Consider the following 23544-nt stretch of genomic DNA (forward strand, 5'->3'; position numbering starts at 1 on the left):
AGGATCTCTGAAGATATTGCTAGAAGATTGAACTCCATAGAAGTCCCAACACCTCTTGTCAAAAGGACATCAAGTCTTGCGTAATTTAGCAATTAACTCATGTACTCCAACCAACGCACTTAATTCTTTCTGTGCATAAATATAAAAAAAATAACAGTATGGTCCCCAGTCTGCAAAGCTATACCCACCAAGATGCTAACAATATAACACAGCAACAAGAAGTAAGGATCCGGCTTCAGTTGTCCTCCACAGTGGAGAGGCATGTGTATCATTGTGCCATCCTTTACAAGGAAATCAATTGCTAACATGCACCACAGAGCTGGCAATGACTGACAACTGAGTCAGCTGCAACATAGAGTCTGCACAGGACATTCTTTTCCATTAATTTTTAACTATCACTAGTTAATCCCTTGCCCCTTCAGCCCTGGTTAAGGCTGCTAATGATTTGAGTTGTTGTTTCAGCATTTCTAAAGAAATGTCGCAATGGGAATTTTTATTCCCATTGTGACAGTCATCTCTAATTGTCCTCGACATATTAAGTGTTACTATGTACAACTTCACTTTCCCACCACTAGCATACTCCCTCTATGTGTCCAAGTCTGTCTGTCGGTCTGCATATAATTATCCAATTAACTTGACATAGGATCTTAGCGTTTAAGTGAGATTTGTCTTTAAACAGGACTTTAACCAGTAGAGGAAAATCTTTTTTATAGTCCCCAATTGGGAAAGTAATATTTTTTGTAGCAGGCTAAAGGAAAATGGAAATCTGAACTTTGCTTTAATGAAGCCCATCTGTTTTTTTTAAAATCAAGCTTTGATGAGCTGTGAATGGAAGTTTTATTTCTGGTCATTGTCAATCATAACCTGTACCTTCATAACCATAAATCAATAGCCCCTGACCTCTTTAAATATAAATTATATAGTATACATGTATGTTGAAAGAAAAATTACAGTTATATGCATAATTATAACTCAAATTATCAAACACGGAACAGATCGAACAGAATGCAAATATAGTTTCAAAAACCACAAAGTTAAATATTGAACCAGAACTTGCTGCCAGCACAGAGCTTCCTGCAGTCACCAAAGACTTATGTTGTAGGAATGTATTTACCTTTAGCAGATTCTCCAGTGTTGACTTGATAAGCATCACCCTAATTTTAAACAGTGACATCTGCGTGTTTTCATTGTCATGTAAAGTTGTTCTGGTGCAAAGTATTGTCATCATATGGGGAAGGGGGTGCAGAACAGCTTATGCAATAGATGAAAAAAGATCTAGCTGAGCCACAGTTGGCTTAACTGACTGTTAAAATCTATTGAGATTTGAATGTTGCTGACATTCAGAATCATTCAAAAATATCTTTAAAAGGCTACTAAATATTAGAAACAACTAAGACAAATTCACTGCACAATTTAAAAAAACAAAAATACTTAAAAAGTAACCAAATTAGTGACAAAAAAAGAATTAATTAATACCTACCTTTCTCTCTCACAACAGTTCCTTTCTTTTCAATGTCCTCAGTGTTCCTGCAGCAGATTCTCCAGACGTAGTGCTGGATATTTGCAGCAAATCTATGTTCCACTGCTGAACTCCATGAGGAATCCAGTGTTGGAGCACATCGACAATACCCCAACAAAGAACAGCTTGCATGTTTGCATAGGACTCCTGAACTTGACGGTATGACACAAATGTTAATAGCTGCACAAACCCCTGGTGTTTCCCAGTAAGTTCTGGCCACTCGTGAGCTTTCAGACTCTGAAATAATGTAGCATTGTTTTTGTGTTGTCCTTTGGATATAGCTGAGAAATCTAAACTAGGTCAGGTTGAACATATAAAAGCGTGGTGGGTGGTGGGATTGCATAAGTTTGGGATCAACTGAATTAGATAAATCTGTGGAAATTGGCATTACATCAGAAAGCTGGCTCCAACTTGTTAATTTTATATTTACTTTCCACATGTTCAGTGCAAGCAACATCCTCAAAGTAGGTCGTTTGTCAATGTCAGCATGTCATTGGCTCAATGGGAACTATATGATTTGGCTTTTCCAGTTTAACTAATGGTTCACAGGATTCCCAAGCTTCCTTGAAATCACTAGCAAGATGAAAATGCTAGCATGGTGATAATCGAAGGGGTTGACTGTTTGTCAGAGAATTATAACAAATAGTCAAATTATGGAGCTTCTTTAATGAATATCTGTGCAAAAGGCTTTGATGGTTATTCTGAGAGTTTGTTCCCATAAAGTTTGAGACTATTTTCATAAATTTGGCATCTGTTTTCCATTTTGGTGCTCCAATCTAGCTAATCAGCATGGGCGCCATTATGTTGTGTAACTTGGACTTAAGCTGAATACCAAGGTAAATGGCAGTACCACCAGCACCAGCAAAAGTGGAAGCATTATCATTCTGCTCCTCACAGACTTGCAGCTCCACAGGTGAGAACAGATCAGCAGAGTGGCACAGCGTACAGGAGGCCTTATCTGCCACACTCTCCGTATATTGGAGTGAATGTGCTTCCTCGCCATGTCATAATGCAGTCTTGTGTCAAGTGGTGTCAGATATATTCAGCTTGCTGATAGAAGACCAGGAAACAAAACTCCTGACAGCCATGCTTTATTAAGGTCCCCGGTACCATCAGCTTTCTTGCCAATGGACCTTTCCAGGCATTTACCAGTGAATTTCCAGGATTTTTCAGCAGGCCGTCTACAGGCAGATGATCAACGGTTTATTTGGCAGGGCAGATAGTTTTGTCAATTGGAGCAGGTGCAGGTTTTGCAACTATATCCAAGTTGCAATTAAGGTACCCTCAGTGAAAGGTTTTCCAATCTATCTGTATGCAGTAAGTGCATAATTTTAAAGACCTTTTCGGAAGTAGTAGGATTCCTATGTATGAACAACATGGGCAGCAGATCCAACATACCAATAGAAATGTATTGCTCATAAATATAAAGCAAAACCCATTATACAGCAGTAAGGTTAAATGCACCTCAGGATGGGAACCAACAGAAACAGATCAGAGTAAGCTCAGTGTGGAGTGAAAAATACTGTAGAGGCAAAAACTGAGAATTCAGCAGCAAATTACTTCACCAGAATCAAAACAACCCCAAAATGGATGCAAAACAAATTGAAAATTTACAACAGATTATGAATTGAAAGTGGGACCTCCAGCCTGTATGATTTAGTATTACATGATGAAATGCCTTTATTAGCTAGAGGTAAATGTACATATACATGTAAATCTGTCCCGCTCTCTTGGATGAATGGACAGTGGGACTGGAAATTACTGAATCAGGCTCACCACTTGGATTCTCCACTCATGGCACCTGCGCACCCACACTAACCAGGTCCTGAAATGGAGAGCCTGCCAAGCTAAACCTTCACACCTGCGAGTCCTCCTATAAAATGGAGTGTGCTGTGATCAGCAACCGACTTTCACATAATGGATTCTGAGGCCCTGCCCTCAGAGCACACTCCTTGCCTTTTGACACTTGTTGCTGTCAATAAACTTTGAACTGCTTTTAAATGTCTTTATAGTCATAGAGGTTAAAAGTTATTCAAATAGATTTAAGTAATTATAAGAAAACATTTTTTAAAAATAAATAAAAAGCACCTTACATGTTACAGAAAAAATTAAGTTAAGATAAAAAAGTTAAATAAAGGAAATTAAATGAACTACTTGCCCTTTTACTTAGTGCTAATCATCCTGTTCAAATGGATGGGGTTGCAGTGCCCATTGCTAGGCATGGCAGGTAGAACACCAAGAGGCAGGGTGTGAAGTGCATCTGGCCCCTTAGCTCTGTATCTCCAGCTCAACTGTCAATTCCATGTTGCAATGTACAGGCATGGAAGTCAGAGACAATCTGAGTGGTGAGGAGACATTGCAAGTGATTCTATAAGGAGCCTGTACTGTTGAGCACAACCTGATGCATTGTTTTAGTTTACAAGGATTTGTATCTTCTGTCATTGCGTTAAAATCTGAAAGCCTTACAATTTTCCCTTATGTACATAAAGACTGATTTTTAAAGCAGAAAAAAAAGGAGATTTAGGAGGAGGGTATTAACATCCTGCTCTGTCAGTTTCATTTGTAAGATCAGAGTTAAAAACTGAGAGGACAGTGAAGTTGGTGAATTTCCTTTTGATGTATTAATAAATAGGAATATGAATTAATGAAATGTTATCACAGATGAAGCATTAGATGCCTGTCATGATGTTTGTCAATGGAGCATAATATGTTTTAAAAGGCCTCCAATGCAGAGATCAAACATTCTTATCTGGTATTCTTAGCTAGGAATGCCAATAACTTCTGAAGTTTTGTTAGGAAGAGTGAGCTAGAAAGAGTGAAATCCTAAAATTACTGAAATATAAAATATATGTTGGAAGTACTAGTTTTGCTGTGATCCATTACAACTTGTGTAAATAATTTTATAGAATCATAGAACAATACAGCACAATACAGGCCCTTCAGCCCACCATGTTGTGCCGACCTTTAAACCACACCTAAGATTATCTAACCCCTTCCTCCCACATACCTCCACCACTACCCCAGGCAGCGCATTCCATGCACCAACCACTCTCTGGGTAAAAAACCTCCCTCTGATATCTCCCTTGAACTTCCCACCCATTACTTTAAAGCCATGCCCTCTTGTATTGAGCATTGGTGCCCTGGGAAAGAGGTGCTGGCTGTCTACTCTATCTATTCCTCTTAATAGTTTGTATACCTCTATCATGTCTCCCCTCATCCTCCTTCTCTCCAAAGAGTAAAGCCCTAGCTCCCTTAGTCTCTCCTCATAATCCATACCCTCCAAACCAGGCAGCATCCTGGTAAATCTCCTCTGCACCCTTTCCAACGCTTCCACATCCTTCCTATAATGAGGTGACCAGAACTGGACACAGTACTCCAAGTGTGGTCTAACCAGAGTTTTGTAGAGCTGCATCATTACCTCGCAGCTCTTAAACTCAATCCCACGACTTATGAAAGCTAATATCCCATAAGCTTTCTTAACTACCCTATCCACCTGTGAGGCAACTTTCAGTGATCTGTGGATATGAACCCCCAGATCCCTCTGCTCTTTGTGTCTTTGTAATTTCCAGTGAAAAATCCTGAAAATGGCAGAGAATGGTTGGACCCTCAGTTGTTGGTCCTGAAGAATCTCCCGGTTTCTGCACTGAAGTTTCATCATGAAGACAATGCAACTCTAATGGCCTGGATACGAAATCACCCAGGAATAGGATTTCATTCACATAATTTCAAATAAAATGGTGCTGTTCTGTTGAAAGCTACTTTAGAGGAGAGCAATTTTTCACACATTTCCTAAGTGCCCATCAGAAAATTCATTTTACTTTTTGTCTGCATTCTTTACTCTCACTAGTAATTTTTTTCTGACATAAAACTCCCTGAAATGATGTCAAAGTAGAGCAACAAGCAAAATTTATCTGTCCTAAAAAAAATCTTGTGTATCTGGTATCTAAGGCTTGGGTAGTCTAGTCAAGGAATCACTGAATGAGAATAATGAATTACATTCCCTAAGCTTCTGTGTATGAGCACAGCTTTGCAATAGGAATGTATGCAACTTATTCCCCAATTAATAGGAAGAAAGAGTACCGTATATGCTGATGAAGCAGACTTTTTCCATCACAAAGAATAATGAGATCAATTAGAACATATTAACTCAACTTACTTTGAACATATAGTGATTAAAATTGTTATTCAAGTTATTAGCTGGCAAGTTTCATTGGAAATGCATGCAAGAGAGGAAATAAAAGAAAAATAAAATCGCAAGAAATGTAATGCTTGTACTTTGCCTTGCCCTTTATTTTAGTAGTGTGCTGGCTTAATTTGAGAAAGAATATGATTAACACATTCTGGCATTAGGATTAATGTGGTTTAAACACTGGCAGAATATGCCTTTCTTAGTTTGTGTACACCATAATGCGCTGAGTAAATATAGACAAATAATTTGGCCACATTTATACAAGAACTTGCTACAGTGCTTTCACAGTGGCTAGATCTAAGTAGAGGCAGCCTTTTATAAATGCATGTAATATGGATTAAAAAAAATGTTTTAACATGTCACCTCATTTTTGATGTGAAACATTGTGGAAGAATGAGCAAAGGTCTTGGATACAAGAATAAGAGAGTAACAGTGAATGGTGTAATTGCCCAATATTAGCCAGTATTTCTATTGTAAGATCTAGCAAAGTACATTAAATCAACGTTTAGTGGGATGCCTTATAAATGAAACCAGGGTAAGGTCATAGCACAGACTGGTTCATGATTGCAGCCACCATGAAAGGATCCCTTTTGGCTGGAAATAAATTGACCTCTCCCCTTTATAATACATCAGCCAGCTTGATGTGAGACTGTTTAATATTATTTGAAAGAGGAAGCCAAATTTAAACTATAGGCTTCAAATCTCTGTTATTAGATAGATTCTTAGTAGTTGTCAGTTGGAGGATTATCTCTGCATGCTGGTCCCTATTTCATTGACAGTATGTTAAACATTGATATGGTATTCTTTGCCAGATCTTCCATTAGACTCCAGTAAACATATTGAGTCCAGAGCAATATGGCAGGTATTACTTTGGCATGTTGTATCAGAGGGTAGGTGAATGCAGGTTCATTGCTAAAACTTCTTTTCCCTCAAATCTTTTCACTGTCAGTGACAAATAGTAAAAGCAGGGATCGCCATTTGGTGTGGAGTTAATGTTGTATACTTTCAGCAAGTAGATACATCAGTAGGCTGCAGATTCAACTCTTTCTGCCTCCTTTCATCTGCCAGGCTGCCTGAGGCCAGGGAAACCTAACAACTTGCAGTTTAAAAGGAAGAGAGTCTCTGCTAAAAAAGGATGGTGCTTGAGGGTCATTCATATATCTTATATCTTAATAACTGATAGACCACCTGAGAGTGAATCAGCATTCCTACCCCAATCCCCCTGCGCCCCCCCCCCCCCCCCCCCCCCCACCATTCTCCTTCCATTATCACTGGAAGTGGCCAAATTTAGGCCAAAATCAAAAATCTGCATTTGGTGAAAATCTGAAATAACAGCAGAAAATGCTGGAGGTATTCAGCAGGTAGTTGAGAAACTGGTTGACTTTTCAGTTCAATAATTCTTCAGGTAATCGGCCTGAGACATTAGCTTGTTTCTCTCTCCTGCCTGCCCTTGTGAATATTTCAAACTTTTACTGTTTTTAACTCCAGCTCACGATAGGTTCCTGTTTTGAATTGTTACCCTTTCATTCTACTACCTGTTTTTTTTTCTTAAACCGATCCCCATTATTTCCTGTAGCATCAAGCATCAATTTGAAATACACTGAGTGAGTTAGGTTACAGGACTTAACTATCTTTATATTCCTGTATTGTGAATGCCTATTGCTTTTTTCTCAATGAATCTGCCTGTTGATAATGAAGAACAATCTTGCCAGTTGAAGTTATGAGAGCTGGTGAACAAAGCATCAGGAACTGGTTGTCATACCCAGTAGATTCCAATAACAAACCAAAGAAGTTTTACCACAACTTGAATAACTTGCAATGCTTCCTGAGTGAGGAGACAACTCAGGAGAGATTTTCATTATGCAATAAGACTCTGTTAATCTGGCATGCTCAGGATCAGCAGATTTTCCTTCAATTGAATGTTATTCCAATTAATACCAGAGACACTTTATATTTACTTCTCTTTAGATATTACACAGTAGTATACATTTTCCAGTGCAGCCATTAAGTTTCAAGGGAACACAGAAGACAGGGCCCCAGTCAGTTTCAAGGGAATAGGGGAATTGGGGTCTCAGTGAGTTTCAAAGCACTACAGGCAATGAAGCATTGATGAGTTTCAAGAGAGTGCTGGAAACAGGGCCCTGGTGTGTCTATTAAGGGAGTGCAGGAACTAAGACCAGGTGAGTATAAAGGGAGTACTGCAAACAGGCTCCCAGTGTGTTTATAGAGAGTATGGGCAACATAACCCAATAGTCAGATGCAAAACCATCAGGATTTCTGAATAATTGGATAGATTATCAAAGTTTTACTACGTATGTTTTGGCATGTCAGCAATACCAATTGACCTGAAAGATGGTAACCGCCTTCTAACAATTGTTTACTTTAAAAAATATTAAGATTCAGCCAGGTGTAAATGGAATAGAGTCATGTACTTGCCAGGTTAGGTAGGTCTCTTTCCAAACAATCTTTGATTTAGACCTGAGTCAACCAAGCAGCTTTCATGGTTGTTCTTTCCTTGCCCACAACTGATAAGTTTGACCTTAAATCCGAGATCCAGAAACTAATTAACCACAAACAAAGGATATTCTTGGTTTGGAAACTCCACCATGCCTCAGGAGAAAAGAACCAGCCCGACATGCACATGAAGGCTGAGGTGCAACAGAAAACGCCTGACCTCAAGAATAGATAATTGGTGGAATGAGCCCAAGAGGTTCATCAACCAGCTGATAACCTTGACTTTGGAGAAAGATATGATAAAATAGCATTATTTAGCATGCCCACACACATATGGATGATTTGGTATTGACATGGGTTTGTTATTGTCGCTTGTACCGAGGTACAGTGAAAAACTTGTCTTGCATATCGTTCGTACAGATCAATTCATTACACAGTGCATTGAGGTAGTACAGAGTGCATTGAGGTAGTACAGAGTAAAAACATTAACAGAATACAGAGTAAGGTGTCACAGCTACAGGGAAGTGTATTGCAGGAAGACAATAAGGTGCAAGTTCATAACAATGTAGATTGTGAGGTCAAGAGTCCATCTCATCGTATAAGGGAACTGTTCACTAGTCTTCTCACCGTGGGATAGAAGCTGTCCTTGAGTCTGGTGGTACGTGCCCTCAGTTCCTGTATCTTCTGCCTGATGGGAGAGGAGAGAAGAGAGAATGACCCGGGTGGGTGGGGTCTTTGATTATGCTGGCTGCTTCACCAAGGCAGCGAGAGGTACAGACAGAGTCCATGGAGGGGAGGCTGGTTTCCATGATGTGCTGGGCTGTGTCCACAACTCTTCAGTTTCTTGTGGTCCTGGGCAGATCAGTTGCCATAGCAAACCATGATGCATCTAGATACGATGCTTTCAAGGGATCATCGATAAAAGCTGGTGAGTGTCAAAGGGGACATGCCAAATTTCTTCTGCCTCCTGAGGAAGTAGAGGTGCGCTTTCTTGGCTGTGGCATCTACGTGGTTGGATTAGGGCAGGCTATGTAGACAGGTGCATGTACACCACCCCCTTTCCTGAAGTTAATGACCAGCTCTTTTGTTTTGCTGACATTGAGGGAAAGGTGGTTGTCATGACACCATATTACTAAGCTCTCTATCTCCTTCCTGTACTCTGACTCATCACTATTTGAGATACAGCCTACTATGGTCGTATCATCTGCAAACTTGCAGATGGAGTTAGAGCAGAACCTGACGACGCAGTCATGAGTATATAGGGAGTAGAGTAGAGGGCTGAGGACGCAGCCTTGTGGGGCACCAGTGTTGAGAATAATTGTGCTGGAGGTATTGCTGCCTATCCTCACTGATTGCGATCTGTTGGTCAGAAAGTCAAGAATCCAGTTGCAGAGGGAGGTGTTGAGTCCCAGGTCTCAGAGTTTGGTGATGAGTTTGCTTGGAATTATAGTCTTGAAGGTGGAGCTGTAGTCAATAAACAATAGTCTAATTTAGGTGTCTTTACTGTCCGGATGCTCTAGAGATGAGTGTAGGGCCAGGGAGATGGCATCCACTGTAGACCTGTTTTGGCGGTAGGCGAATTGCGGTGGGTCGAGGTTTTCTGGGAGGCTGGACTTAGTGCGTGCCGTGACCAGCCTCTCGAAGCATTTCATGATGGTGGATGTCAGAGCCACCGGTCGGTAGTCATTCAGGCCAGTTACCTTATTTTTCTTAGGTACCGGGATGATAGTGGTCTTCTTAAAACAGGTGGGAACCTCAGATTGAAGCAGGGAGAGGTTAAATATGTCTGACGATACTCCCTCCAGCTGATCAGTACAATACCTGAGCACACGGCCAGGGATACCATCCAGGCCAGATGCTTTCCTTGTGTTCACTCTCCGGAAGACTGATCTTATGTCCTCGATGGTAACCGCGAGTTCAATTGCATTGGAGGCTGTCAGGGTGGGTGGTGACAATCCACTCCCCTTCTGTTCAAAATGTGCATAAAATGTGTTAAGCTCATTGGGAAGGGATGCGCTGTTGTCGATGATGCTGCCCGACTTTGTTTTGTAGCCCATTATAGCACGTAAGCCCTGCCACAGCTGACGGCTGGTCTGGGTTAGTATTGTTTAGTGTGTTGGTATTGTTTAATACGCTATTCACATCAATTGTTAAAACCCTGGTTACCGAGAGAAGTGCAGTGTATTGCCTAATGATGGAATGGTCGCTGTAACAACCGTGAGAGATGAACTGTAGAGTTAGTGGATCTGAACTGAGCGATGGTACCGAGATAAGACAAAGGCGACATGATCTACTGACCGACTGTCCTGTATAGGATGATTGGATTTGTAAGGTAGTGGCCAGGCAGAGTCTGACATTGAGTGATATTAAGTACACTTGTGGAATGTGAAGTGTAACAAGATGTGTGAAAACTTGGGCTCGCTGGAGAGATCAAAAGAAAGATACAGAGAGAGCTTGAGCCTGGCTACTTATTCACGCCAGCCTGTTTTTTGACTGTGTAAAAAGTGGTCAAAAACTCTCACAGTCAAGGGACTGGAGCTTCAAGAAACATCAACATACGCACTCCATTTGAAACCTATGAGGACTGGCCATCCAAGATTGGGAAATATCTGTGACTTCAAAGTAACTGGGATTGTAACAATAAAGTCAATTAGTTTGACATGGCTTTAAGTTCTAGATTACTTAAAAACAACGTTCTTTGGGGATTTTGCCGCAAAGAGCAACAATGCTGTCTCTGCAAAAGCTTTCAAGTCCGCTGGCAGGATAAATGAATCGGTGCTGGCGTCCGCTCCCCAGCCAACATAGCCAGCATTGAGGCCCCAATGGGCAGGCTCCGTTGCTCATGTGCCCAACAACAGATACCTAAGACGAACCCTCTATTCCAAGCTCCGTCACAGCAAGAGATTACCTGATATACAGTAAAAACAATTCAAAGCAAGTCTTCCTCAACCCCAAGGGGCTACATAAGAAAATACTTGTGAAGATTTGTACTAATAAATTGCACCAGTTTTTGTGAGAGAGGCCTTTCCACCATGGAGTTGTGTGTTCATTGGAGTTCATGAAAGCAAACTAGTGTGGAAAGAAATTTAGTTCTTGAGGTGATGAAAACATGGATTGGAACTTGTTCTTTAATCTTTCAAGACCGTGAAGACAAAAATGATGAAACAGTTAGCCCTGCAAAAAATATCAAACATTGAGAAAGATGGAATGAACATCGAGCCATGGAGTGGAGAATTGAACACAAAATTTGGAGCTGATAATGCAAGAAAAATGCAAGAAGGGTACTGAGAGCCACTGGGAATGATATAATTTTAATCTTCTACATGTAGTGATCCACTTGTCCTGCAATCACTGTAATTCAGTGCATCAAAACTGGCAATGGCTGCCTGCTCACAGAAAATTGTTAAACCTGTGTGTGGTCAGACTACAATAAAACCACATCCAGCCATTCTTGCTGCCATATGGAGTCACAACATTGATGTTGCATGCCACACACAGCAGCCCAGCAGGTTTCACTGTAAATATATCAAAATATTCAGTATCTGTGGAAGCACAGCAACAATGCTGTTTCTAAACAGAGTGCAAGTTTATCCACTTAGCATCAACAGAATTTTTCGATTAGATCTCCAAAGTCCCAACAGCAGCAATCAGAATGCTTGTGGGATAATCCTGCTCTGTGTTTCATCCGCTGTTACTTCTGCTCTTCTGCAAATCTTATGAAGATCAATCACTCTGTGGTATTCTGCCTTTGAGCAAATCCCTGCTGCAGCACAACAGTGATGTCCGGTGCAGAGTCTTGGCTTGTTCTCACAACAACTACAAAGGAAAAACATAATTTCTTGTGCTGTTGCATCTGAAATTAGCTCTGGTTGGATAACAATCCCTGTTGGTGGCTACTGTTCTCTATCAACTTTGTGTCCTGTCTCTGTGCTTGTTCCTCCGTATTTCTAGGTATTATTACACTGAATACCCCTTTCTAAAACTCATTGGTCATGCTCTGTAAGTTTATAGTTTGGTTCTGGCAGCTTGTAAAATGTCTAACACACCTTCTGCCATTGCAAGAAACTCTGTTGCTTCTGTGTTCTGGCCCCCTATCTTCAGAGTAAACGTGAGGCATTGCATCCTCAGGCAGCATCTTTAAAGATCTAATAAAACAACTGCTTACATAGTGTGGCCCAGAGGAAAAGGAACATGGGACTTGGAGGAAGAATATTAAGAATGTCAAAACAAAATTACTGGAAGATAGAATCATATGTCTAAACTCAGCCTAGGTAAAACCTTACAATTTCCTTAACTGCAGGAGTTTACCATTGCTTGTAGACATTTACAGCAGATTGTTTTTGGTAATACAAGAGAAAATGGCTCTTTTTCTCAGGTGTATATTGACCCTGCAAAGGAAGAGGACTGGCCATGTTTTCCCACAAACAGTCAATGTGTAGGCCAGATTCCCTTTGAAGATTTTACTTATATAGGGAGCCTAGATAAATGAGGAGCCAATACTTCACCAAATTCAGTCCAGCCCACTGGTGGTCCCGAATTCTTCTATTCTGCGTGCCTGCCCTCCTCTACTTTTCATGGAATCACAAAACTGAAGCTCATATTCATTGTTGATTTCTCCTATTTGATTATCTCATTGCAAGGCTGTGTGATAAACAAGTCATCAGCTTTATCACAGTGTTTACCCATCTTTCTCCAACAAGTACAATGAGATACGAGATTGAATCATTCCTAGCCACCACTGACCAGTCGCTTGGCTGTCATTATTTCTTGCTTTCTATTTTTCCTCAACTTGATAGAACCTTATCCTCTCTAATCAGTTCCGATTAGTTTCCTAATCCCTTTCATCTCCTAAACCACTCTGCAGTCCTAAAAATGTTGTCATCTTTTCTCATTGTGTTTGGCCGAGTGAATTCAAAACATCACTGCAACTTTCGCTTTATCCTTTAGTGCATTGTTAATATTAAAACCTACTAATAGCACGGCAGAGAAATCAAATTATGCACATAAATATGCTTGCGTAGCAGGAATAAAACTGAAGTTAGTGACAATGATGCCAGTTTGCATTTGCAAATCTACCATCAATCTGTCATTAAATATGTTATCAGAGGATGCTAAGTGTATGGTCCTTGCTTGCGTTGCTGCTTATTCATGATGCTGATGTGCAGTAATGGGGCAGTGTACATTAACATATTCTTGGTTGGATGAACACAAAACATTCCTAGAAGCTTCTGCCTTGATTCCCCTTGTGACCAACTAGCAAGTGTGGGATATCCTTAAATTGCCAGGAAAAAGCAAAAACACATTACTTTTAATTAATAGTCCCATCATTTATTTATTAGTCGAATTCTGCCTTCCTGGTAATTTAAGTGATACATAAACCACAGACCATTTGATTTATTAACTCTTTAAGCACTGGAATTATAGCTTTGTTCAGCAGCTGTGGTGTTTATTCAATTTTTTTTAAATGCTGAAGCTGATGAATAATTTAGAAGTTGGAATACAAATTCACATCTCTTCATTAAGTTGATTAATTCTGATGACAACATTTACTGTCACAACAGCATCTGGGGTAAGCCACGCCTTTTCCTATTGAAATTCCACAAGAATAAATGAATTTAGGCCCTGAAGATAATATTATAAATTTTAAAAATTGTATGCTAGACTAAGATGATGTGGTGCTGCAAGGCTCAATTTAAGAAGCTTATCAAAAAGCAAGCACTAACGGGTCCTGTGTTGCTCACCCCAGGCTTGGTCATGTTGAGCAAGGTATTTCAGGTAAATTTAGTCAGGAACCTGACATCAATACTAATGAAGGTATTACTGGTCTTCCTTACAGTTCAGACAATACCTAAAGTTGCAATTAATTTTATTACTCAACATTTTTAGTATTTGTGATGTCGTTAGGGACATGAGAAAAATCAGCTGGAATATTTGTGGCAAATTAAGCCATTACTTATGATTTGGTATTTTATACCATTAATTGGGTTGGGAAGTTTGAAGTGGAGTAGTTTAAAGAATTGCTGTGATTGAAATAAATGGTGGGTGACTGGCTTAGACGTATTATTTCATTCTGCTGTAGTGAGCTAATTGGTTTTGGGATCCTGATGCTTGGTAACTTGCATCATATTTGCCGAAAACAGTTATTCAACTTCAAAGTAGCTCATAGTATGTGGCATTCCTCTTTGCTTTCTTGCACACAATTCCACCTAATGCGGGGATGTATGTTCCCACAATACTGGAAGATTAGAGCTATAATATTTCCAGGAGTTACCCCCATCTTCTTCTACTTCCAAATTTTTGGTGTCCCTCCTCATCCCCATGGTAATTTGCTTTTCTTGTCTTCTTTAACGTTTTGGTCATCCTCAAAAATGCTTCATAATTATGTAATTCTAATATTGCTGAATACTAATTATTCATTAAATATCTGACATCTAAACAACAAATCAAATATCAACTAATTTAATTTACCAGTTGCCACATCTAGAAAGTTAACAGAAGTTAACAGATAGCATTTTCCAAAGGTGTGAAATGCTTCTGAGTTTAGACTAAGCTGGTCATAAGAACTGGGTGTTATATAAAAAAAGCAGAAAATTCCAGAAATACTTAGCAGGTCAAGCAGCATCAATGGAGAGTCAGCATTCCATCAGAGCATGAATTGCTTACAGAATTTTCTGTTTTTATGCTGGATTCTGTAATAAAGGATGTAACGTTAAGACATTTAAAAAATGATACAGAAAATGATTGAGCACAGCCAACATGAATTTATGCAAGGAAAATCATGTTCAGCAAATTCAGTAGACTCCTTTAAGGACATATCTTGTTGAGTAGATGAGGACGGATGAGTAAATATGGTTTATCTGGAGGATTGTGTTCATTTTTGGTCTCTTGCATAAGAAGGTGTACTTATTATAGATGGAGTGCAGCAGAGATTTGATAAACTCTGAACATATAGCCTACTCAATTTCTCTTCATTTTTTAGGAAGGTTATTAAGGGATCAAGTAAACAGAGGAAAGCATTTCCTATTAGCAGTGGTCTCAAAGACCAGAGGATAGACTAACAGGCAAATGACATGAGTAATTTATAAAGGTAAAGGATTTTTTTACAGAGAGCAGTGATGATCTGGGTGACAAGTGCAAACAAAACCAATTGGACTTTTCCAATGGGAATTGGATCGGCATTGGAGAAAAAGTATTTTTGTATGTGGGGGAAGAAGAGGGGAGATGAAACTGAACAGATAATTCTCTGGGAAGGTTGCATGGACTAACTGGACCAAATGGTTTCCTCCTGTGCCATAACAAGTTTATGATTTTATGACTCTTTCAGATTCCCAGCATCTGCAGTATTTTCTTTGTGAAGAAATGTAATTTCTCATTTAACAAAACATAATAGCTTTTATCCTGATGCATTTTCAGTTACTATTAAAACAAAGGAATCCTGCCATTTCAGATTATATACATTGGTTCATAAAAAACACATTGTATTTTCTGATCAATCAGGTGAAGTTCTTGGATCTGCATTAACAGATCACAAATTTACAATTTACAAATTTTAAGTTTCATTCATAGGGTCAGGGTGAGGATGGTAAGGCCAGTGTTTATTGTCTTCTCGCACTGAGAGGATAACAGTGGTCTTCCTCTAACTGTTACTTTGGACAATTAAGAGTCAGTTTTAGTGTGGTTCTGGGTAAAGACAGCAGTTTTCCTACCAGGGAGCACTTCAGTGAACAGGTACAGTCCTGCTTTTATGACAATCAGATATGTCCATGATATTTCCAGATTTGGTTTAATTCAATTCTCATGTCGGTAAAGTGGAATTGAACTTGTGTGCTCTGAATTAATAATTGAGATCAGTGGATTACTGGTCCAGTCACATAAAAATTAAGATGAATATTTTGAAAAGCATTAAAGAATATTACAGCTGGAAAACATCTTTCCTGTGACAATAGTTAAGATGGGCCATTTTTTTGTAGATTGTGTTATTTTAGAGTGGCTGAGAAGGTCACATGTGACAAATTTATTATTGGAACACAAACATTACACAATATTTGATCCTGCTTTTCCCACGATGAAGAATGAGTGTCTTCTGCACCGCATGACTCAATCTTCCTTGGCAAATAAATTGCCACCGGAATAGAAAGGAATAACAAGGATGGCCATTTACTTTTATGCCAATCAGCATCTCATCATCATCGTAAATACCAATACACAAACAAAAAAAACACCTGGTGGCATCCTGTTTGCAGATCCATTCTGATCCCAGTTGCTATGTAGAACTAATTGATTGATTGGTTAATTGATCGAAGCACTAAGCATGCAGCTGGAAATTGACCTCTACCCCACATTGTGAAAAAGTTACCTCACTAGTCCATGTCAATAACACATTACCAACAAGAACTGCTTTATCTTGACTGTGGTCTCCTTTATGCGAAAGTTAGAATCTATTTGTGCAATACATATTGATTTTGATCACTACAGAAAAATTTCACTGTCACTATGCTAAAAATGTTATATTATCACAGTATAACATTAACCTGAGCACTACAAGAAGGAAAATCTAATCTACTTCATCCACCACATCTAACTTGTGCAATAAGAAACCAAGGAATAGAAAATCATCTTCAGTGGGATGCAGTAAACATACTTTATAATGTGTTTGTGCATTTTGTAAGTGAAGTATAATGTCCATTCTCAATTTTTTTACTTGCCACTGAGGACAAATTTCTATTTCCAAGCCCATTGAACCAAAAGTTGCTATATCATGAGTAGGATAGCTTACCATGATACTGCCAGTTACCACTGAAATGCAATAATTACAGTACTGTCATATTAGGCTACAACTAAGATCAGATTTAATCACAGGTGAGATAATATTCAGAACCAACGAGGCAGCAAGTTACTTCTCTAAGCACAGAGAAGTTTCACATATATACCCTAAAGACCTCTCAGTTGAGTATTGGTCAGTCAATCAAATTCAAAACAAAATATCAGAGTCTTGAGAATAGATAACAATTAACTCTGCCCACTTCATTAAGATGTTGTATGTCTATTAATGCTTTAGTGATGTGTAATTTAAGTCAGACCTTCAACCATAATTTAGCACCTTGGTTAATTGACAAGTCAAATCACAAACAACTTCACATTAAATTTTAGCAAGTGAAGTCAGCAACCATTTTAAGTCACCTCAGTTTTTCATTTATCTAAAACTTGTGCCAGCCAGGAAATAGCTGGAAAAGAGTTGACAGACAGAGCACACTGTCACAGCTCTTATCAACATTCCAAAACTATCATGAAAACAGAAGATGCTGGAAACATTCGGCAGATTCAGCAGCATCTGTGGAAAGAGAATGGTCTTCACCCTGAAATGTTACCTTTGTTTCTCTTTCTACTGATGCTTCCTGGCCTGTTGAGTATTTCCAGCATTTTCTGTTTTATTTCAGATTTCCAGCATCTGCAGTTTTTTTAAATTTTCATTCCATAACCATTGAACTTTATAATACTAAAATTATGAAGATTATTAAAATTAATTAAAAAAACACAAAACACTTTAAAATATTCAACTAAACTGAGCAACATAAACCGAAAGCTAAAATCTGAAGCCTTTGTAGCTGTTTTTCTCCATTGAAATCAGTGGCAAAATACTCACTTGCATAGGTTGTTTGAGTGGATTCCCATTGTAAGTGATGGGAATTGCTGCCATGTTGTGATCCCATGCTAAACTTTGAGACGTTCGATGCTGGAGCACTGTTGGCAAAACGCTGATGAACTGCTGTAGGCCAGTTCAGAATTTGCATGTCCACAGACACGTGCACAGAAATTCCAAGCTTCCTTGGCCTTCACAAGGGCAAACAACAGCATTTATGCAGAAAAATGCTGACATTTCCCTGTAGTGTCAAGCCTCTTATATTTTCCCATTGTTGTCCGGTCCAGAGTGACCTGTTGGCACTGATGGCATATATCACTGATTTTAAGAAACTGAAAATCTGGGCTGCCATAGTACTTGCTTTTTTTTATCCTATTCCAGATGATACAATGGGTATAATATCATATTATAATCAGCATCTCTTATTCTAACCTCCCTTGTGCACTTGTGGGGGAGGTTGAGTGAAGGAGAGGGGACAAGAGAGAGACCAAGAGAGCGAGAATAAAATGGGCTTGGAAAGGAGTAGTGTAAAAATGGATGTTTGATGGTTGGCGCAAACTCAGTGGGCCAGAGGGCCTGTTTCTGTGCTGTATCTCTCTATGACTCTCCTGAGTGTATCAAGACTTCCTACAAACCCTATGTACTTTTCAATTTAAAAGGAATGGGAATGGGCCAAAACATAAACAATTAAAGCATTAATATGGTAAGTTTATTAATAAAGTAAAGCTGAAGGTTGTGATTTATGAGTTTATAATCTGAATCTGAGACAAAATTAGTTATTACTGGAGTTGAGATGGAAAACTTGTCTTAAGTAAACTCACAATGTCAAGTGAAATTTCTCCTCACCCACTTCTCTCGGCATGGATATGCAGTCACCAACTCCCAACCAAGGGAGACAACATATCATGGAAGTGATTAGACTCGATCGTAGGTCACAGTTTTGAGATGCATAATTTGTCACTTGATGCCATTTCCAAGGCTGGTCAGAGAACTGAGTTAAGACAGCAGAGACTGCAATCATTCCATGAGCTCCTAGGATTCAATTATTCATGATGAATATTTCTATATAATTATCGTAATGAAGAAAGGTGATAGCTCCATGTTATAAGTTAGGTGGTAACGTATTTACAATCTGCATTAATTATTTCAGGACTCAAAAGTAATGTATTCAAGTTTGTTGAGAAACTAGAAGTCAGTGTGAGAGAAAGCCATGAGAAATTCAGGAAAAATGGACACAGGAATATTGACAGTTATATGAGTTGATAAAAAACATGGAATATAATGTGGTGATATATTCACTCTGGTAAGGAGAATTCATTTTTTTAAAATGATGAGGAACTATTAAATGAGGATTTGTATGTCCTTGTACAAGAAACACAGGGTTAACCTACAAAACTAGCAACGAATTACGAAGAGACGTAGAATGTTTCCCTGAGTTGCATGTAAGTTAGAGTGCTAATGCAATGAAATGTTGTAGCAATTTTAGAGTACTTATTAAGATCACAGATGGAGTTCTGTGAGCCTGTCCTAGGTCTCCACACCCAGGAAAGGATATATTTGCATTAAGATTGATTTTTGAGATGAGTGAATTATTTTAGGAAGGGAAATTGAGTCGAGCACCCTTGCCTCCCAGGAATTTGGAAGAATGAGATCCAACGTCAAGGGAACAAATAAAATTCTGAGCAGCTTCTTCTACCCCTGCTGATATTTCTCACCTGCTGATGTTTTCAGCACATCACAGAAACCAGCCTTCCCTCCCTCTATACTTCTCGCTGCCTCGGTAAGGCAGCCAGTATAATCAAAAACCCCACCCACCCCGGACATTCTCTTTAATTCCCCTTCCCATCAGGCAGAAGATACAAAAGACTGACAGCACGTACCACCAGGCTCAAGGACAGCTTCTATCTCACTGTTATAAGACTATTGAACAGTTCCCCAGTGTAATAAGATCGACCCTTGACCTCACAATCTACCTTGTTACAACCTTGCACCTTATTGTCTACCTACACTACATTTACTCTGCAGCTGTTACATTTTATTCTGCATTCTGTTACTGCTTTACCTTTTACTACCTCAATTGATCTGTATGAATGGTATGCAAGATTTTCACTGTACCTCAGTACAAGTGACAATAATAAACCAATTCCAGTTCAAAATTTAGAAGTTTCTAGGTGCTAGTTAGAACTCACAAGAAGGACTATACAGATCACACCTTGAGTGTGGGCGAAGGCAAGAGGAGGTACACTACTTCAAGAAAACTTTTAAGGACAAAATTTACCGAAGAGTGAAATGAGTTGCTAACCCCTTTAATGAATTAAAACAATTTTCTGAATGAAGAGCTGTGTCCTTGTCATATTTTTTGGTTCATTGCCATTAATGCTGCCAAAGGACAGACTGCAAAGCAACTGATACAATTTGTTTTCTGCTGAAATGAGATGACAGAACATCTTATATTCAATTTCGTATATGCACTATGACAGAACTTAAATGCTTGGTTGTGTATTCCAAGGCATTTCTAAATACCTCTCTTAATGAAAGGTAGAGTCAGTGCATCAGAACACATAAGAGGTCACCTTAGGTTCAACCTGCTTGGAGGGGTACTTACAGTCACAATATTTTGTTTCTTACTGTGCTGACTGCTGTTATTTGCTCATTTACAAACTGAAAGTGTTTAGCTGAATTTGTTGTCAGCCCAGCTGCTAAGAACAGACTGTCATTCAACATGACATGTATCAGTGAGGATTGTAACAGATATCATCCATTCCATCACATGTAAACAGCAATCGCTTAGGAACTTGAGCAAATATGTACTCTAGAATGGCAGCATGTTGGATGTGAGGATGTAGCAATCTGCCTGCTATAAGTTAAAATCTGATGTAAGCCTGAGCTGGTCATAGCCAAAACAAACCCACCCAAATTCGAAGATACCTGACCCAATCCTGAAAGTGTGGTCCAATCAGGCTAAGGTCAGGTGGTCAAACTCTACCAGGATGCATTTGTTCAGATCTGGTTGTGATAAGGGGCTTGTATTTAATGTTGCAGATGCTTTAGAGTGCACTGCAGCCATGAGGCAACTGAAGTTGGACCACAAGCTTATCATTGAGCTGACAACCTTCAGATATCTGTTGGACATCACCCTACAGCTCATTCACAAAATAAATGGAATATTGGGCCACTAGGGAGCCAGCAGTGTTCTTCAAGGTAAATGGTTAGAGGGAACTGAGAACAGGTCGAGATCATGGAGGACAGATCCAGGGCCTGGAAAGGTTAGGGAGGTAGTTGCAAGGCAGAGGACAATGAGTTGTTGCTCTTACTATTACTGAGACTGGATGGCCATTATTCCATTTTCCATATTTCCTTCTGACACAGAAGGAAGCCATTTCAGCCCGTCGTGTCAATGCCAGTTTACAGAGTCAGCCCATTACTCCACTAATATTCACCTCAATCTATTCTCCCCACGTTCCTATCAACCTGCTCTCAGATTCTATCACTCACCCACACACTAGGGGCAAATTACAGCGACAAATTAACCTGCCAACCTGCAACCTTTCAGGACGAGGAGGAAAACAGAGCACCCGGGAATTTCTGTGCAATCACAGGGAGAACGTGCAAAATCCACATAGACAAATTCAAACTCAAGTCATTAGAACTGTGAGACAGAAGCTTTACTAGCTGTGGCACTCTGCCGCCCAGTTCCATAAAGTGTTTTTAAAAACTTAGCTTAGAATCACACAAACGTTACGATAGAGAATGAAGCCTTTTAGCCCATTATGTCCGTACTGGTTGAGAAATAGCTGCCAACCTAATCCAACCTTCCAGCGATAAATCTGTAGCCCTGCAGCTCATGACTCTTCACGTGCACACCCATAAATTTGTTGGTGTAAGTCTATAATAGTTCTTTTAAAGATATTTTGTTGGCAGTGCAGGGACCTGACTTTCTTAATTACACCTGGTATCGGCTGCCTCAAGACAAACTAATATTGGAAGTATGATAATACCTGCTTCAGAATCTAGACTTGGCAAAATTGTGTACCGCTCTTGTCTGCTTGATGATTTCTGGGTTGTATTTCCTGAGCAATTGCTGCGGAAAGTATGAAAAAACGTATGCTTGTACGGCTTAACTGTGTTTGTTTGCACCAGTATGAAGTAGTGGTGTGATTGAAATCCTTGTCCACACCTAAAAGCCAATTTTGAAACTTCTGACATGTGTAATCATGAATGACCTTGAGAAATCCATCTGGTGGGCTACACTTTGATAAATCTATCCCAATACGCTACCTACCCATCATTATGCAGCGATATGTTTCGGTTCTTGAAGAAATCACTGGTATAAGTAGCTCTGCTCTCAAGTTTCCTGCTTTTGGACCTCTCTCCCCATTGCTATTTGGAGTCATAGAGTCATAGAGAGAAACTGCACAGAAACAGGCCCTTTAATCCATTGAATCCCTGGCTACCATCAATCATCCATTTGTACCTATCTTACCAAAACCCGTTTTTTTCTCTTCACATTCCCATCACCTTCCTCCCCAACCCCCATATTCTACCACTTACCTACACAATAAGGGCAGTTTACAATGGCCAATTAAGCGACCAACCTGCATATCTGTGGGAGGTGGAAGGAAACCACATGGTCACAGAGAGCACTTATGAACTCTACACAGACAACACCAGAGTTGAGGATTGTACTTGGGTGACTGGAGCTGTGAGGCAGCAGTTCTACCAGCTGCACCACTGTGTTTCCCAGAATCCTATTGCCATCATCCCATTCAATCAGCCTTGAAAATTCTCCAAGGCCGAGATTTGATGCAATGTAAAGATCTCTGATCTTGAAAATATTCTACACTTCTTGCCTTGGTAAAGCAGCCAACATAATCAAAGACCAAACACCTCACCCACCCCAGACATTCTCTCTTCACCTCCCCCCCTCCCCCCCACCCCCCATTGGGCAGAAGATACAAAAGCCTGAAAGTATGTACCAACAGGCTCAAGGACAGATTCTATCTTACTGTTATAAGACTATTGAACAGTCCCCTTGAACAATAAGATGGACTCTTGACCTCACAATCTACCTCGTCATGGCCTTGCATCTTATTGTCTGCCTGCACTGCACTTTCTCTGTACTTTATTCTGCATTCTGTTATTGCTTTTCCCTTCTACTTCTTTGATGTATCGATATGATGAAATTATCTATATAGATGGCATGCAAAACAAAATGTTTCACTGTACCTCAATACATGTGACAATAATAAACCAATTTACCAGATACATCTGAAACAAACCACAAAGAAACCGAAGCACAACTCATCCATTTAAAGTCAACAATAATCAAAGCTAGGATATTGCTGGACACTTATGTATGCAGCTGCAGCATTCTTTCGAGAGTTGCCAGAACATAACTTGGTGTTTATTCATAATTCATATTAATATAAATCTGTCTGTAAAAGTGGATTCTGCATGAGGTGCTAATTCTTCCTGTAAAGTCACTGGGATCACTATCAATGCAGTCAAATATTCTGAATGTATGGCACAATAAAAATGATACTGAAAACAAGAAATTACAATCCAGTAACGGTGAATGAATACATAATGTATTCATGTGGCATTTGACTGTTCACTGCTTAAGCAGAAGTATTAAATGGTTGTAAAAAGGGGTTAATGTCTGTACCAAATAGCAGACAAAGGAATATCTTACAAATCCATTAAGACTTTGACAACTAATATTGCCAATAGTTATTTCTAGCT

The 23544-nt window shown here is 39.4% G+C and overlaps 1 protein-coding gene across 1 annotated transcript in view; it reads left to right on the top strand.

Moving 5' to 3' along the window:
• LOC127578854 (teashirt homolog 2) overlaps positions 1–23544 on the top strand; it is a 414469-nt gene that overhangs the window by 276143 nt on the left and 114782 nt on the right. The gene's annotated exons all lie outside the window — the stretch shown is intronic.

The sequence above is a fragment of the Pristis pectinata genome, chromosome 16, assembly GCF_009764475.1.
Source record: "Pristis pectinata isolate sPriPec2 chromosome 16, sPriPec2.1.pri, whole genome shotgun sequence".
NCBI classification, from domain to species: domain Eukaryota; kingdom Metazoa; phylum Chordata; class Chondrichthyes; order Rhinopristiformes; family Pristidae; genus Pristis; species Pristis pectinata.